The sequence below is a fragment of the Macaca mulatta genome, chromosome 6, assembly GCF_049350105.2.
Source record: "Macaca mulatta isolate MMU2019108-1 chromosome 6, T2T-MMU8v2.0, whole genome shotgun sequence".
In the NCBI taxonomy this organism is placed as follows: domain Eukaryota; kingdom Metazoa; phylum Chordata; class Mammalia; order Primates; family Cercopithecidae; genus Macaca; species Macaca mulatta.
This window is the reverse complement of record NC_133411.1, coordinates 44260386-44277834: the sequence shown is the minus strand read 5'-3', so window position 1 is coordinate 44277834 and position 17449 is coordinate 44260386. Positions and strand designations below refer to the sequence as shown.

The window sequence follows — 17449 nt, the reverse complement described above, 5'->3', positions numbered from 1 at the left end:
ACAAACAAAACTTTACATTGATTTATTAAAATAACATAAGCTATTGTTGGCTATACATTTTTCTTTTTATCACTAATTTCAGGAACAAGAAAGTAATGGGCGAGACTCACATTGCCCAACTTGTGGTAGCATTTTAGGTAATTTATTAGTCTAGAAACTACAGGAATGGAAAAAAAAAAAAAAAACCACCAAAATGTATTTATTTATTTATTTAGAGATGGAATTTCAGTCTTGTTGCCCAGGCTGGAGTGCAATGGTGCGATCTTGGCTCACTGAAACCTCTACCTCCCGGGTTCAAGCGATTCTCCTGCCTCCCGAGTAGCTAGGATTACAGGCGCCCACCACCACACCTGGCTAATTTTTTTGTATTTTTAGTAGAGACGAGTTTCACCATGTTGGCTAGGCTGGTCTCGAACTCCTGACCCCAGGTGATCCACCCCTCTCAGCCTCCCAAAGTGCTAGGATTATAGGCGTGAGATACTGTACCCGGTCCCAAATTTATTTTTTGCTTATTTATTTTTTACTTATCTTAACTTTTTTTAGAGATAGGTTTTCTCTCTGTTGCCCAGGGTGAAATGCAGTAGCCTGATTATAGCTTGTTGCAGCCTCAAACTCCTGGGCTTATGTGATCCTCCCATTTCAGCCTCCTGAGTAGCTGGCATTACAGGCAAGAGCTGAGTTGCCGCCCCTGTCAAAATGCCTTGAAACAATTATTCCTGGGTATGGCTGACAGGGATAGGATTGAAGGCTCTTGATCAGGTCTCTCTGAGCCTGATAAATTTTGCATACCTTATATTCCTCAGGCTACTCTGAGCCACTTTTCTTTCTTACCCTTAATGCCCATCTGATTGTGGTCAAATCCATTGTTCTAACTCATTTTAGAAGCAGAATACCTCTGTAGGTGATGAAAAAAAACTGATCTCTACCTTCTTAAATTCAGTGTATAGACTCTGTCACTTTTTTTTTTTTTTTTTTTTTGAGATGGAGCCTTGCTCTGTCACCCAGGCTGGAGTGTAGTGGCATAATCTAGGCTCACTGCAAGCTCCGCCTCCCGGGTTCACGCCATTCTCCTGCCTCAGCCTCCCGAGTAGCTGGGACTACAGTCACCCACCACCCATGACCGGCTAATTTTTTGTATTTTTTAGTAGAGACGGGATTTCACCGTGTTAGCCAGGATGGTCTTGATCTTCTGACCTTGTGATCCGCCCGCCTCAGCCTCCCAAAGTGCTGGGATTACAGGCGTTGAGCCACCACGCCCAGCCCCAGCCTGTTACTTAAACTGAAAGACAGATTAACAGTAGGAAAATTTTATTTTGCATACATAATGAGGCTTCACAAAAGAGAAGTGAAAACCCAAGTAAGAGTTTAGGGCTGGGGGCTTATATACCATTTAACAAAGGGTGATACATTGTGAAGAGAATAGAATAGTCAAAGAAAAAGGGAGCTTTGAGATTATCAGGGGAGGGAGTAAATAGTGGGAAGGTGATTAGGAAATGTCTGGCAAGTAAGGTTTGTTATGCAGTCTCAAGTTCTCTCTGGTGATAATACATGTCCTCAGACAAGTATTGTGGGGGAAAGAAAAGAGAGATCAGACTGTTACTGTGTCTGTGTAGAAAAAGGAAGACATAAGAAACTCCACTTTGATCTGTACTAAGAAAAACTCTTCTGCCTTGAGATGCTGTTTTCTGTAACCCTAGCCCCAATCCTGTGCTTGCACAAACATGTGCTGTATTGACTCAAGGTTTAATGGATTTAGGGCTGTGCAGGATGTGCCTTGGTAAAAATGTTTGCAGGCAGTATGCCTGGTAAAAGTCATCACTGTTCCCCAGTCTCGAGTACCCAGGAACACAATGCACTGCGGAAGGCCACAGGGACCTCTGCCCAAGAAAGCCTTGGTATTGTCCAAGGTTTCCTCCCAACTGAGACAGCCTGAGATATGGCCTCGTGGGAAGGGAAAGATCTCCATCCCCCAGCCCAACACCCGTAAAGGGTCTGTGCTGAGGGGGATTAGTAAAAGAAGAAGGCCTCTTTGCAGTTGAGATAAGAGGAAGGCATCTGTCTCCTGCTCATCCCTGGGAATGGAATGTCTCGGTGTAAAATCCGATCATATATTCTAGTTACTGAGATAGGAGAAAACTGCCTTATGGCTGGAGGTGAGACATGCTGGCAGCAATACTGCTCTTTACTGCACTAAGAAAGATGTTTGTGTAAAGTCAAACATAAATCTGGACTATGTGCACATCCAGGCACAGCACCTTTCCTTAAACTTATTTATGACACGGAGTCCTTTGCTCCCGTTTTCCTGCTGACTATCTCCCCACCATTACCCTACAGTCCTGCCACATCCCCCTCGCCAAGATAGTAGAGACAGTGATCAATAAATACTGAGGGAACACAGAGACCAGTGCTGGTGCAGGTCCTCACTTGCTGAGCGCCGGTCCCCTGGGTCCACTTTTCTCCTCTATACTTTGTGTCTTACTTCTTTTCTCAGTCTCTCATCTCCACCTTGCGAGAAATACCCACAGGTGTGGAGGGCAGGCCCCCTCCAAGTATTAGAGTAGAAGAGTTTCCTTCTCTTCCAGGTAGGGGAGAGGTGGAAGCCTTTATAAATGGAAATTTTTTTTACAAAAGCAAAATGTATGCCCTGCTTTTTGGCAGGAAAGGGAGGTCAGAGAGATCCTCATATGTCTGCTATTTCTAATTTCTTTTTTCTTTTTTTTGAGATGGAATCTCACTCCCATCGTGCAGGCTGGAGTGCAGTGGTGCGATCTCGGCTCACTGCAACCTCTACCTCCTGACTTCAAGCGATTCTCCTTCCTCAGCCTCCTGAGTAGCTGGGATTACAGGTGTGCCCCACCATGCCTGGCTAATTTTTGTATATATATATTTTTTAATAGAAATGGGGTTTCGCCATGTTGACCAGGCTGGTCTCAAACTCCTGACCTCAGGTGATCCACCTGTCTTGGTCTCCCAAAGTGCTAGGATTACAGGTGTGAGCCACTGCACCATGCCTCCTATTTCTAATTTTTCAACTGCTCGAAATAATCTAATATGCTAAAATAAAATATGCTAAAGTGGCATATATTGGGGTGGTACATTCTGATCCCCTTTACATCTCAGACTAACTCTGATAGAGATTCTAGTCCTCCCTAGGCTCATTAGAAAAGAAGTTCTAGACACATTAGAAACATCTCAGTCATTTAAAATCCTCCAGCCTAGGAAGGTTCAAGTTAAGCCTTCCAAACAATTGGAGTTCACTGTGGCCTACCATCTGCAACTTTTTCATGCCATACAGTCGTTTCTGATGGGCACATCTAGTTCTGTCTTAAAATACAAGACAATACTGAAGACACACAAACCTATACATCCAACTTAGACTCTGATACTCCATGGTTGGATTTCTTCTTATTCACTGAACAGCTCTTTTGGAAGCCCTCAGACAACTCTAAATCAAGCCTGCCTCTCTTTAGGGATTCCTTATCTTGGTTAATGATATCTAGAAAAATAATTTGTTTAACACAAGTAAGAAACTAGGACACAGTTTTATCTTTTCTTGCTTCCTTTCTTGCTTGCTTGCTTTCTGTCTCCCTTCCCTTCCTCCTTACCTATAACACTAACTCTAATTATATCCGTGTGAATACTTCAGGCTATATTACTTATCGCCATCTACATATGTACTCCCTTTTCTGGGAGAAGTTGTATCTTTGCTTTCACTTTCCTCAGCAGAAGTTCCCTGGGTATGTCTACCCAGAAAGACCCTCTCTGTGTTCCCCACATTTTCTGGTAAAGAAGAGACTCTCACAAGGCCTCTTAGTGGTTCGAAATAGCACCATAACATTCATGGATTCAGGATACACTGTGTAATTAGAGCTCTGCTTTCACAAGGCCAGGTTCATACTTGAAAGATTCTCCCTGGGGCCTGAAAGCTTGAAGGGATGAGTAACTCCTCCCAACCCTGAATTTCGAGAAAGAGGCCATCGTGTACTACATAGTCATGTTAGACTGGGACACTTCCTGTTTACAGAGGACTATAAATCCCCTGTCCCATCCTCACTTGGGGCTGATGCCATTTTAGGCCTCAGCCCACCTGCACCCACATGCTCATTAAAACAGCATGTTGCTCCACACCACCTCGTGCTGTCTGTTGGCATGCTCTCGGGGTTCAAACCGATATAAGAACCTTACATCTGGTGCCAAAACCCCGGAGAGGCTCTGTGGACCTACCCCTTCACCCTGGAGAACAGGCCACAGCAGCAGAACAAACGAAGCTCCTCAGCCTCCAGTCGCCTCTCTGTGCATGCACATTGGTCACTGATCTTGCCTATTGGTAAGTTTCCCTGGGAGCCCAGTTAACAAGGGAAAAGCTGCATGGCCTCTCTTTTCTACAGTCCGAAGATCCAACGTTGGTCCAAAAGGCTCCTGCGTGTGCCAGGTACTCGCTGATCATCTGATCATCTGGCCTTAGGGAGATGCCTCTAAGCCATTTGATCTCGTTCCAGGAATGAAAAACGCAGCGGTGATGATCGCTCCTTTTATCGTCTCCCTGTGGCCATCCAGGATGGTCTCCTTTTTCCCTGTTCTCCTGAGTCTACCCTCTGTTATGGGAAACTCTCAGTCCTCCATTCCAAAAAACAGCCCTCTAGGCTGCCTCATAAAAAGCCTGCAAACCTTAGGCCTCAGGCAAAATATCCACCCTAAGTGCCTTGTCTTTTTTTTGCAATTCAATCTGGCCACAATACGAATTGGATAATAGGTCCAAATGGCCCGCAAATGGAACATTCAACTTTACAATTTTAACTGACTTAAGCAATTATTGCCAACGACTAGACAAATGGGAAGAAATTGCTTATGTCCAGGCCTTTTTACACTCAGATCACAACTCCACCTCTGCAATTCTTGCTCACCTGTTCAAATCCTTCTCCTCCATTCTCGCTGCCTTGATTGCCTTTCTCCTCCCAACTCCACCTCTTTTCCCTTGTTAGATCCAGCACACTGCTGTCCACCCCTCCCAGCCCCTACCTCTTCCTCTCAACCGTCTTCTTTAGCCCAAGCCTCCTCCTTGTCTTCCCAGCCACCATCTTCCCAGCCGCCATCTTCCCAGTCAGCAGTATCCACTTCTTTTCCTACACCGTCCCCTCCTCAGGACAATTCTAGTATTGCCTGTACCCATTCTCCTCCCCACTGCCCTCTCCTGAGGCTTGTAAACCCATCCCACCACCTTACACCCCTATCTATCCTCCACTGCCTGTTAACCCCACTCTCCCCTTCAAGCACTCAGCAGGAACCACTTCCAGGTTCTTCCTGCTCTCCATCCACACTCCACACTCGTTCAGGTGCCATGTTTGGCCCATGTCCCACCCTTACTTCAGTGCCTGTGCTAGAGTGCCCCCTTCAGGAAGTAGCAGGAACTGAAGGTATTGTTAGAGTTCATGTTCCCTTCTCCCTCACAGATCTCTCTCAAATTAGCAAAAGACTCGGTTCATTTCCAGAAGACCTGACCTCTTATATTCGGGAGTTTCAGTACCTTACCCACTCTTAGGAACTAATCTGGCATGACCTCTACATTGTCCTCTCTTCCCAGAGGTCGTCCCTCACCCCAGACGACCGGGACCATATCTGGACCCTAGCTCAGGCGCATGCTGATGCAGTTCATCACCAAGCTCCTGCCCAGCCTACTGGCACACAGGCAGTACCCAACCAGGACCCCCATTGGGATGATCAAGACAGGGCCTCTGGACACCACCATTGAGACCACATGATTGTGTGTCTCCCTGCAGGACTCAAAAAGGGTGCCCATTAAGCGATAAACTATGAAAAACTTTCAGAAATCACCCAAGATCCTGATGAAAAAACAGCCCTTTTTCTCTCTCGTTTAACTGAAGCCATGAGAAAATATACCAACCTAGACCCAACCAGCCCAGAAGGAACCACTATTTTAAACCTTCGGTTCATCTCCCAATCCACCCCCAATATTTGGTGCAAGTTTCAGAAGTTTAACGACAGCCCTCAAACCCCACAACAAGACCTTCTTAATTTAACCTTCAAAATCTTTAACAATCGTGATGAGCAAAACACGCAGTTTCAAATGCTTGCCTCCGCCATCAGGGGCCCTGCGGGCCTACAGGGCCGCACCTCCACACAGAAGCCTCCTAGCAATCCGGCTCCACCTGGCACCTGTTTCAAGTATGGCAATGAAGGCCACTGGTCCAGACAATGCCCAAACCCAGGTAAGCCCACTAGGCCATGCCCCCTCTCCGGAGGACCCCATTGGAAGTTGGACTGTGAGCGGTCCCTGCAAGGACCACCTCCATCCCTTCCTGAGCCAGCCAAAACCTCCTACTCAGATCTCATTGGCCTTGCTGCTGAAGACTGACGGTGCCCTGGAACGGACGCCCTGGCAACTACCATCGCTTCATCCAAGACAAGGGTAACCCTGATGGTGGCAGGTAGGCCAGTACTTTTTTTTAATTAATACCAGGCAACCTACTCTGCTTTACCTGATTTTTCAGGACCCACCCAGTCCCCCCAAGTTTCTGTTGTGGGAATTGACGGACAAGTCTCCAAACCCCGAGCCACCCCTCCACTCTTCTGCTCCCTGAACACCTTTTCCTTCACTCACTCTTTTTTAGTCCTGCCCTCATGCCCAACTTCATTCATAGGCAGAGACATCCTTTCAAAGCTCCACACTATTCTCTACTTCCAGGTTCCCCAAAGTACCCAATATATCAACCCAGACCCTCTGGGGCATCTAACTTTCTTCTACTCCTCCAACTTCCCACCTTAAAACATGCAACTTTTCCTTATCCCCCATCCGTAGTTAACCCCAGTGTTTAGGATACTTCCACACCCTCAGTCGCAGAATACCAAACCCCCATCTGTATTACCCTTAAAGAGCCCACCCAGTTACTATCACAGAAGCAGTATCCCATCCTCCAAGCAGTTCTCATAGGCTATCATTTCTCACCTCCTCACCAGTCACCTACTCCACCCAACAAACTCCTCTTTTAACATACCTGTTCTACCTGTTAAAAAGCCAGATGGAACTTACCGCTTAGTCCAGGACCTCAGGCTCGTTAACCTAGCTGTACTCCGTATGTCCAGTAGTTCCTAACCTGTATATTTTACTTTCTGCAATTCCCTCCAATACCACTCATTTTTCTGTTTTAAACCTAAAGGATGCTTTTTCTTCACAATTCCCTTACATCGATTCCCCAAACTTCTGCCTTTACGTGGAAAAACCCCAACACCCACCTTTCACGCCAGCTCACCTGGTGCATACTACCTCAAGGTGTCAGAGACAGCCCCCACCTTTTTGGACCGGACCTTGCTCGCGACCCCCTCTACCTTATTCCTAAAACCGTCCACTCTCCTTCAATGTGTTAATGATCTGCTCCTGTGTAGCCCCTCTCAAAGAGACTGCGACACCCATAACTATCTCTCTCTTTTAAACTTGGCAGAACAGGGGTATTGGGTCTCCCCTAAGAAAGCACAAATATGCACCCCCTCAGTTACCTATCTAGGCCTAGCTCTTACTCCGTGAACCTGAGGGCTCACAACTGAACGCATATCCCTCCTCCAGTCCCTCCCGCCTCCACAAACTAAGCAAGAAATTCTCTCTTTTCTAGGACTAGGATATTTTAGGCTCTGGGTTCCCTCCTTTGCTCTACTTGCCAAACCGTTATACCAAGCCACTAAAGGCCCTCTCCATGAGCCTTCAAACCTGCGCAGTCTCTTACCTAACCTTTCCATCCACTCCAGAAGGCTCTCATTTCAGCCCCTGTCCTCATTCTCCCAGACCTCACCAAACCTTTCTCCCTCTATACTTACAAACGGCATGGAGTTGCACTAGGTGTTCTAACCCAGTCTAAGGGACCCACCCTCCAGGTTGTCACCTACCTCTCCAAACAGCTCAAAGCCACAGTTCTTAGATGGTCTGCCTGCCTCCAAGCACTGGCGGCAGCTGCTGTCTTCACCCTTGAAAGCCTAAAACTATCTCTCCATGCCAACCTAACAGTTTATACAACCCATAACATCAAAGACATGCTGGCTCACTGCAGTGTACTAAGTCTCATCTCTGCCCCACGGCTCCTTCAACTGTATGCTCTATTCATAGAAACTGCCCAAATCACCACACTAACCAGCTCCTGTCTAAACCTGGCCACGTTCTTACTTGAAGCTACAACAGCCAAAGACCCTACATACTTCTGAGTGAACAATGTTCAAACCTTTCTTATACTTTTTCCAAACCTAACAGACCAATCCCTTCCAGGTGCCTCCTTTACTTGGTTTGTAGATGGTAGCTCTTTCCTACATTAAGGATGCTGGCATGCCGGCTAAGCTATAGTGTCAACTCCCCACACTACTAAAGCCAATCTGATCCTCCTAGGCACCACGTCCCAAAAAGCTGAACTCATCGCCCTCACTTGAGCTCTCACTCTAGCAGCCAGACAACAGATCAACATATATTCAAATTCTCATTATGCATTCCCCATAGTACACTCACACTTGTCCATCTGGAAAGAATGGGGTTTCTTAACTGCAAAAAACACTCCTGTCATAAATGGCTCTCTCAGGCCGGGCGCAGTGGCTCAAGCCTGTAATCCCAGCACTTTGGGAGGCCGAGACGGGCGGATCACGAGGTCAGGAGATCGAGACCATCCTGGCTAACACGGTAAAACCCCGTCTCTACTAAAAAATACAAAAAACTAGCTGGGCGAGGTGGCGGGTGCCTGTAGTCCCAGCTACTCCGGAGGCTGAGGCAGGAGAATGGCGTGAACCTGGGAGGCGGAGCTTGCAGTGAGCTGAGATCTGGCCACTGCACTCCAGCCTGGGCGACAGAGCGATACTCTGTCTCAAAAATAAATAAATAAATAAATAAATAAATAGCTCTCTCATCAGCAAACTCCTTCAAGCTGCCAGGCTCCCACAGAAACTTGCCATCATTCACTGCAGGGGCCACCAAACCCCAGACAATCCTGTATCAGCTGGAAATGTGCTAGCAGATCAGGTAGCCAAACAAGTAGCCTTACAACCCGTGCAAAGCCAGTTTCTGTCCCTATCCTTGTTCTCTCCTCTTTACTCCTCAGAAGAAAAGGAGGACTTCTGAGCCCAAAACCGTCAAAAGCAAGGATCACGGTATGTCAAGGAAGGGCACTTCGTTCTTCCTCACTCTCAAAGCCTTCCTCACCTCCAAAGCCTCCACAACTCTTTTCATGTTGGTTACAAACCTCTCTTGCAACTTCTCCACCCTATTCTCACTTGTCCTCACCTTTCCAGCCGTGTTCAAGAAATTACCCAGTCCTGCTCTATCTGCCACTCAGTGTCACCCCAAGGCTCCCTCCAGCCACTGCCTTTTCCTACCCACCAAGCCTGGGGCCAGGTACCCGGGCAAGATTGGCAAGTAGACTTCACTCACATGCCGCCCGATAACAGCTCCGCTATCTTTAGTCTTTGTCTGTACTTTCTCCGGGTAGGTAGAAGCTTTCCCAACAACTTCAGAAGGTGCAAATATTGTCACACAAACTCTCATCATGCATATAATTCCCTGTTTCAGACTCCCAACATCCATCCAGTCCGATAACCGGCCCGCCTTCATCAGTCAAATTACCCAAGGCATCTCTACATCCTTAAGAATAAAGTAGGTTCTCCACACACCCTACAGGCATCAATCTTCAGGCAAAGTTGAAAAAATTAACTCTGTCCTTAAAGCCCAACTCACCAAGCTGGCTCTAGAAACCCACCAGTCGTGGACAAAAAAAAAAATCTCTCTTTCACCCTCATGAGACTGCGAAACACCAAAAGCACCCTCTTTTTATAGTCCCTTTAAATTAATCATTTATGGCCAAACTTTTGTCCTAGGTTCGCCACCCTTACCAGACTCTGAGCCACTCAGGAATTACCTCCCCTCCTTAATCCAGACACGGTCTTTCATTCGTGAAGCAGTAAATGAGGCCATGCCTCTCCCTATCGACACCTCCTTGTCCTCTCAACTGTCTTGCAGGCACAGACGTGTTTATCTGCCAACCCGACCCTCACCAAAAGCTACAACTGAAGTGGACAGACCCCTACACCATGACACTTAGCAAGCCAATTGCAGTAAGAGTCCAAGGATTCCCTGACTGGTTCCATCGTACCAGGGTCAAGCTCACCCCCAAGGCTACACCTCCCTCCAAAACATTAATAGCGGGCAACATCCTCAGAGTCCCTGTGTATGATAACTTAAACAGAGAAAAACAATCCTTAAAGGTAGAAGGAAGCCAAAGATGGCAAGAGGACGAATGGCCTCCGCAACAGATCATCGAATATTACAGTCCTGCCACTTGTTCATGGGGTTATCACACTCCCATATATATGCTAAATAGAATAATTAAGGCTACAGGCAGTTCTAGAGATAATCACTAACCAAACCGCCTCAGCCCTGGAAATGCTCATGCAACAACAAAGCAAATGTGCACGGCAATTCTCAAAACAGGCCAGCACTAGACTACTCATTAGCAGAAGAGGGTGGGGTCTGTGGTAGGTTTAGTATCTCTAATTGCTGTCTTAACATAGATGATAACGGAAAAGGGGTTCTAGAAATCACTTCAAACATCAGAAAAGTAGCCCATGTACCAGTCCAAACCTGGAAGGGATGGGACTCAACAAACCTTCTAGGAGGGTGGTTCTCTAATTTAGGAGGATTTAAAATGCTGGTAAGGACAGTAATCTGACAGCTGACTCCATCTTGCTTCTAACCTGACAAGCTAACTCTTGGCTCATTCCTCGGCATAAGTCAAGCTAACTATGGGAGAAATTTAGCTTATAGTTTAATCTTAAAACAAGGAACATAATAACCCTTTCCCCAAACTCTCCCATGTAGTTCAGGAACCGAAGAAACCATCTTTGTAATACTAATGAAAGTACACAATATTAGAATTTTGGGAAGTGCCTAAATTCTGCTAATACCTATGCATAGTTCAATGATAACAAGTCATGGTTTACTACTCAGGAGTCACATAAGGGTAGTCACAAGATTTGTAACTTCCCTAATTGCTACTATAGATGACATTGGCATTGTAAAACCTAAGACTGGTGTTTGAGATATTTTTGAGACTTTGCATTTCCATTGGAACAACTGACACCCAGACCAGTGATCCCCACCCAGGAACTGACTCAGTGCACAAAGACAGCTTCAACACCCTATGGTTTCATCCCCAACCCAACCAATCAGTAGTCTCCATCCCCTAGCCCCATGCTTACCAAACTATCCTTAAAAAATCCTGTCTTAAGAATTCTCAGAGAGATGGATTTGAGAATGAACTCCTGTTCTTCCACTGGCCAGCCCTGCAATTATTAAACTCTTTCTTTGCTGCAAAAAGCTGCTGCTCTCAGTGCATTGGCTTTTGCGGACAATGGGCAAGATGAAACCGCTGGGCGATTACACCCACCCTACACAAAAAGACATTCTCTAAAAACTGTCACATCTATTATCTGTTCTTCCAAAGGACCATTTATCTTCTAAAAAATCATTTGTGGCCGGCATGGTGGCTCACACCTGTAATCCCAGCACTTTGGGAGGCTGAGGTGGGTGGATCACAAGGTCAGGAGATTGAGACCATCCTGGCTAACATGGTGAAACCCTGTCTCTATTAAAAATACAAAAAAATTAGCCGGGTGTGGTGGCGGGCACCTGTAGTTCCAGCTACTGGGGAGGCTGAGGCAGGAGAATGGCGTCAACCCAGGAGGCAGAGCTTGCAGTGAGCCGAGATCGCACCACTGCACTCTAGCCTGGGCGACAGAGCAAGACTCTGTCTCAAAAAAAAGGAAAAAAAAAATCATTCATATTTCCTTAAGTGCTCCTCTGCCCTGCCCCATCTCCTTAATGACATAGGATTCTTCTCAACCACGTTGCCAGCCAGCCAGAGGCCTCTGGTTGGTGATGCCCTACCCAGGACTTGCTGGAGCCCAGGCTAACCACAGGAGATGCCCCGTCTACTGGCTCGCTGGGCTGTGCCTGGCATGCCCTCTGGTGCAGATCCTGTGGCCACCGCAACCGTGCACTCAACCCCTGGCAGGAGGGGTATGTGAGCTAGTGAGTGTGGGGTTCTGCTGGTTGCTCCAAGCACCAGCACAGGAGCAGGCTCTGTGTGGGACTTGTGGCTAGACCAGGCATGTTGCAAGTGACTCCTATGGTGGACTCTGGCATCCAGATGAGGGGAATGTGATGGCACCCAAACGGGGATGCCCATGACTCCAAAGCCCCAGAGTGGGTGTTACAACATGTGAATAGCTTTCAGTCCTGCCTTCTGTAGCCTGAAATATGTCAACGTGTTAACAGCTCTGTCAGTCCTGTGGTCTCGCTCTGGCCTACAGCTCCAGGGCTGGCTTGGCCCAACAGCTGCTTCCCATGTTACAGCCTTCTTTGTACCCGCATTAGGTGGGTCCCAAGTTCTTGTCCTGCATTCAAGAAGAATGAGGTTACGCTGACAATCAAAAAGTGAGGAGGGCAGACAAGAGTTTTATTGAGGCACACAACAGCTCTCAGTGGAGAGGGGATCCAAGGGTGGTCCCCCACCAGAAGTTGGGTGGTCTCTCTCCCAATGTGGCTGGGTCCGGGGCTTTTATAGGCTCAGAATGGGGGAGTGTGTGCTGATTGGTTTGTGCATATGCAAAAAAGGCTAAAACAAAGGCACCACTCAAAGGTGGGCACAACTGCGTAAAAAACCAATTAGGGAAGGGCAGGTATATGTGAAATAGGTGATGTCTGGGGATCAATCAGAGGAAAGTGCACTAGGTGAAGTGTGTGGATCAATCAGAGGGAAGTGCACTAAATGGGAAGAGAGATTCTTAATCTGGTCCGTGGATTTATTGGAGACTTGTAGCTTGGCTTTCATGCTTTAAACTGTCTTTGGTTTGAAAGTGGGGTTTCACCAGGGACCCGCCCTTGTCTCCCTAGGATTTGTCTGCCTCCTGCCACTATCATTAAGATGGTATATAAAGTCTCAAATTTCACCACACTTTTGGATATTCGGTTCTTTCTATATGCCTCCATGCACATTAGATTAAAATTTAAAAACTTGGCCTGGCGCGGTGGCTCATGCCTATAATCCCAGCACTTTGGGAGGCCGAGGCGGGTGGATCACAAGGTCAGGAGATTGAGACCATCCTGACTAACACAGTGAAACCCCGTCTCTACTAAAAAATACAAAAAATTAGCCGGGTGCGGTGGCAGGTGCCTGTAGTCCAAGCTACTCGGCAGACTGAGGAAGGAGAATGGCGTGAACCTGGGAGGTGGGAGCTTGCAGTGAGCTGAGATGGTGCCAGTGCACTCCACCCGGGAGACAGAGCGAGACTCTGTCTCAAAAAAATAATAAAAAATAAAAAAACTTTTATGCCTTTTCTCCTGTTAATCTGTCTATTGTCAGATGAATTCACAGCACTCCCTGCCCAGCCACTGAATCTAAGAAGGTGGGGAAAAACTATTTCCTCATCTATGCTGGAAAGCATGAATGTAGATTCCTGCTTTTCTAATCTATGACTTGAATAGCTTCTGTGCAACATCCTGACTTCCCAGACAATTCACCTGTACGTACCACTTCTGTGTAAAGACTACCTTTGTTTTGTTTTGTTTTTGAGACGGGGTCTCACTCTGTCACCCAGGCTGGAGTGCAGTGGCAGTGATCTTGACTCACTGCAAGCTCCGCCTCCCGGGTTCATGCCATTCTCCTGCCTCAGCCTCCAGAGTAGCTGGGACTACAGGTGCCCGCCACCATGCCCGGCTAATTTTTTGTATTTTTGGTAGAGATGGGGTTTCACTATGTTAGTCAGGATGGTCTCGATCTCCTGATCTCGTGATCCACCCACCTTGGCCTTCCAAAGTGCTGGGATTACAGGCGTGAGCCACTGCGCCTAGCCGGATTTTTTTTTGAATGTTTAAAAATGTTTCTATTTTGTGCCACCTTCCTTTAGTGAATAATAACCCAAGTTTTGTTATTATTAGTATATTGGTTTAGCTAGGTTTATCTTGATAAAATTTTACAAAAATATACTTTGAGGCTGGGCACTGTGACTCATGCCTGTAATTCCAGCACTTTGAGAGGCTGAAGCAGGCAGATCACTTGAGGTCAGGACTTTGAGACCAGCCTGGCCAACAGGGAGAAATCCTGTCTCTACTAAAAATATAAAAATTAGCCAGGTGTGATGGTGTGCACCTGTAATCCCAGCTTCTCGGAGCTGAGGCAGGAGAATAACTTGAACCGGGGAGGTAGAGGTTGCAGTGAGCTGAGATCATACCACTGCACTCCATCCTGGGGAACAGAGCGAGACTCTGTCTCAAAAAAAAAAAAAAAAATGCTTTTCTTTATTCTTTGTTTCTTTGTCTATTTGACAAACAATGAAAGAAAATATTAAAGGCTGGACATCATTTGTGGTTTGTGTCCCATAGTTTGCATTCCAGATTTGACCTGGTGCCTAGAACCTGCATATACCTGACATTGCCACCCAGCACCCAACTCTACCACATCTGTATTGGTCCATTCTCGCACTGCTATGAAGAAATATCCAAGACTGGGTAATTTATAAAGAAAGAAGGTTTAACTGACTCACAGCTCTGCATGGCCTCAGGAAACTTACAATCATGGTGGAAGGCACCTCTTCAGAGGGGCGCAGGAGAATGTGTGCCAGCAGGGGAAAATGCCAATTATAAAACTATCAGATCTTGGAGACCCACTCATTATCACGAGAACAGCATGGGGAAAACCACCCCCCATGATTCAGTTATCTCCACCTGGTCTCACCCTTGACACGTGGGGATTATTACAATTCAAGGTGAGAGTTGGGTGGGGACATGGAGCCAAACAATATCAGCATCTGTCCTGATTTTCCAAATGCAAATGTCTTAGAGTCTCTAGCTGAGGAATATACGGTTCCTGACTTGCCCTTTCTCTGACCACCCCACAAAAACACCATATTGGAATCAGACTGAATCTGAATGCCGGAACTAGAATGCCCCCTCCTTTAGGGAAGTGAGCTCCATAACTCCTCTCCACATTCCTAACCTGGAAGGGTGATCCCTTCCCTCCAGAAGTGCTGATCCCAGCATTTTTGCTAAAATAGGAAGCTAGGGTAGAAAGGGAGAGAGAGGAATGGTGGGTGGGATATTTTGTTTTTTCAAAGACTCTGCACAGTATCTTCAATTAGATAAAGTGGCTGTAACTTTTCTTCTATTGACACTGCCCTCTTTCCTTTATTCTACTGCCTGCAAAAGAAGGCAATTGAAGAAGCCTCAAGTACCAGGGCAGGTTTTGGCTAGCTGAAGAAAGGGTAGGGTATAGGGAGGGAAGACTGGAGGTGACCATCTCGGGAGTGGGTGAGAAGTGAGAGCCCAAAATGGGTCTTCTTACCTCTGGTGCATTTTGTGCTCTTCTCTGGTCTGACATCCGCCCAGATTCATCCAGAAAAAGATGGAAATGATTTGAACAGGATAAGCTAGGGTGAGGATTAGACATGATGAATTCAGCTGGAGACACTCATGGTAGAGTCTGGAGGTCTCTTTGGGGGATCACTTCCAAAAGTGCAGATTTTTAGAGAAACGAGAAAGCTTCTGGAAAGGGATGTTTTCCTTCTGCTCAATGGCAGTTTCAGGCTTCCTATAAAAAAGAAGTTTGTAGCGTCAGCATATTTGACAAATGGGGGAGAGGGAAGATTGAAGAGCTTGAAATTGCACCGCACTTCCCAAAGATGGAGAAGACATCAGGGATGAATTTCAAAGGTCAAAGGTGATAGAAATGGAGCTGCCCTTTGAGGATTTCAAGGGGAGAGGGAACAGAGGCCTCACCATCAATCCACACGTCCTGTGCTAGAATCTTGCGGTTCTTATTTCCTCTACCCTCTTCCAACGATTATTCCCATATATCAAGGCCATCTGACAGAGTTAACCATCAGAATTAAATAGCAGTTCCCACAGAGTTCCATCCCCTGGAGAGGTACCTAGCTGCCCGGGCAGGCCTGAAGCCTGGGTCAGGCGGCATTGTGTCTTTCACTCTCCACTGAGGTCTTGGACTGAGAGCTTCAAATTCCAAAGGGATGAGGTGTCGGCTTCCTCTTAGGAGTCTGGAGGGCTCTGACCAAGGAGAAGGGCGGAGCCCAGCCACTGGAAGGTTTGTTTCTTGCAGTGGAAGACGGCTGGCGACCCGGATGGCTTTTACTTTGTTTCCAGGGCCAGCCTAATCCGCCCGATTCTCGATCGCTATACTGCCTCCTTTTCCCATGCACATCGCAAGGGGTCGGTTGCTGGGGCTCTCGGTATGACTTCGCTATGAAAAATAAAGGTCTTCTTAAGCGGGAGAGGATTGATTTGAGGACGGAGGGTGGGAGTAGTGCCGGCAGCACTTTGTCCTAGTGGCAATGGGTGGGCAGTTATCAGTTGCAGCCCGCTCCTTTCTCAGTGCCCACGGTTTCTCATTGACAGTGCAGCTCGTTTCTCAGAGCCGGCGGATGTTCACGGGCAGCACCATGGAGCCAGAAGCAGTTATTTGTCCTGGTAGGTCATTTCCCAATTGCCGAGGTGTACTAGGTTCCAGTCCCTCTGGTTTCTGGAATCTGCTGGTCCCACGCGAAACACCAATAGGTAAACCCAGCCGGCAGTTTCCGGTTAGCACTTTCGCTATTTGAAGACATTAGGAAGTTAGGCGGTGGCTCCGTGCTCTTCCTTTCTCCATCCGAGGCCCGTGTCCTAAAGTCGGTGTCACGGTGGCAGCACCCAGCGTTTTGTTGGCTCTTTCGCCAACAGCGCCGAGCCGGGGGGAGGGTTTCTGTCACAGCACTTGTTGCACCGAATTTCTCGGTCGCAGAACCTCTCTTTTCCGAGGGTCGACATTTTCTCCGTGACAACACAGTTGGTTGCGCCAAAACGGATGTTGCCCTTGGGAACTCCTCCGGCTGGCGTCACTCGCAGAGTCCCGGCACCGCCATTTCGCGGAGCCGAGTTCTTTTGGTGGCGGCACAGCTTGTTCCTCGGTGCCTCCATTTTCTCGGTGGCGGCAGCGCTCTGGTCGCTGATCTGAGGGACTTGGAGTCGCAGCCAGTTGCGCAGAGTCTGGCGTTCCCGGGTGGCGGCGGCGCTGGGCGGGGGAGCCCGCCGCTCGTCTGAGCCAAGTGGCAGAGGAGCTGCGCGGGCGCCGTCTCTTCACAGCGCCGCGAGCGGCGTCGTAGGGGTTCTGGCTTAGCCTCCAGAACCCAGTCCCCTGGCGGCGCCGCCGCTCGCGTCTCTGTCCCAGGCCTCTGCGGTTTCGCGCGTCGTTGGCTTCTTGGTTCTCGCAAGTTTCGATTTCGCGGTGCCTGCGATTGCTGCCTCTTGTACAAATCAATAGCCAAAATGTGATTTCTCAGCCTAAGCAAGTCCCGGTTTAGGGCAAACACCGGTCTAGCCCTGGCTGCGATTTCTTGATCCTAGAAGTCACTGTGTAGCAAG

General features: G+C 47.6%; 1 long non-coding RNA gene across 6 annotated transcripts in view; it reads right to left on the bottom strand.

Annotated features, from left to right (window-relative positions):
- The window catches only part of LOC144341404 (uncharacterized), a 41468-nt gene extending 24888 nt beyond the window's left edge, over positions 1 to 16580 (bottom strand). For 5 of the 6 annotated variants that reach the window (XR_013418319.1, XR_013418322.1, XR_013418321.1 and 2 more), the window contains exons 1-2: positions 15815 to 16580; positions 15381 to 15626 (exon numbers count right to left, since the gene is read on the bottom strand). This is a non-coding gene — a long non-coding RNA (uncharacterized LOC144341404). Of the gene's footprint in view, positions 1 to 7; positions 12436 to 15380; positions 15627 to 15814 lie in introns of those variants that run through there. The other variant, XR_013418318.1, reaches the window with a different exon arrangement.
- Between the last annotated feature and the right edge of the window lie 869 nt (positions 16581 to 17449).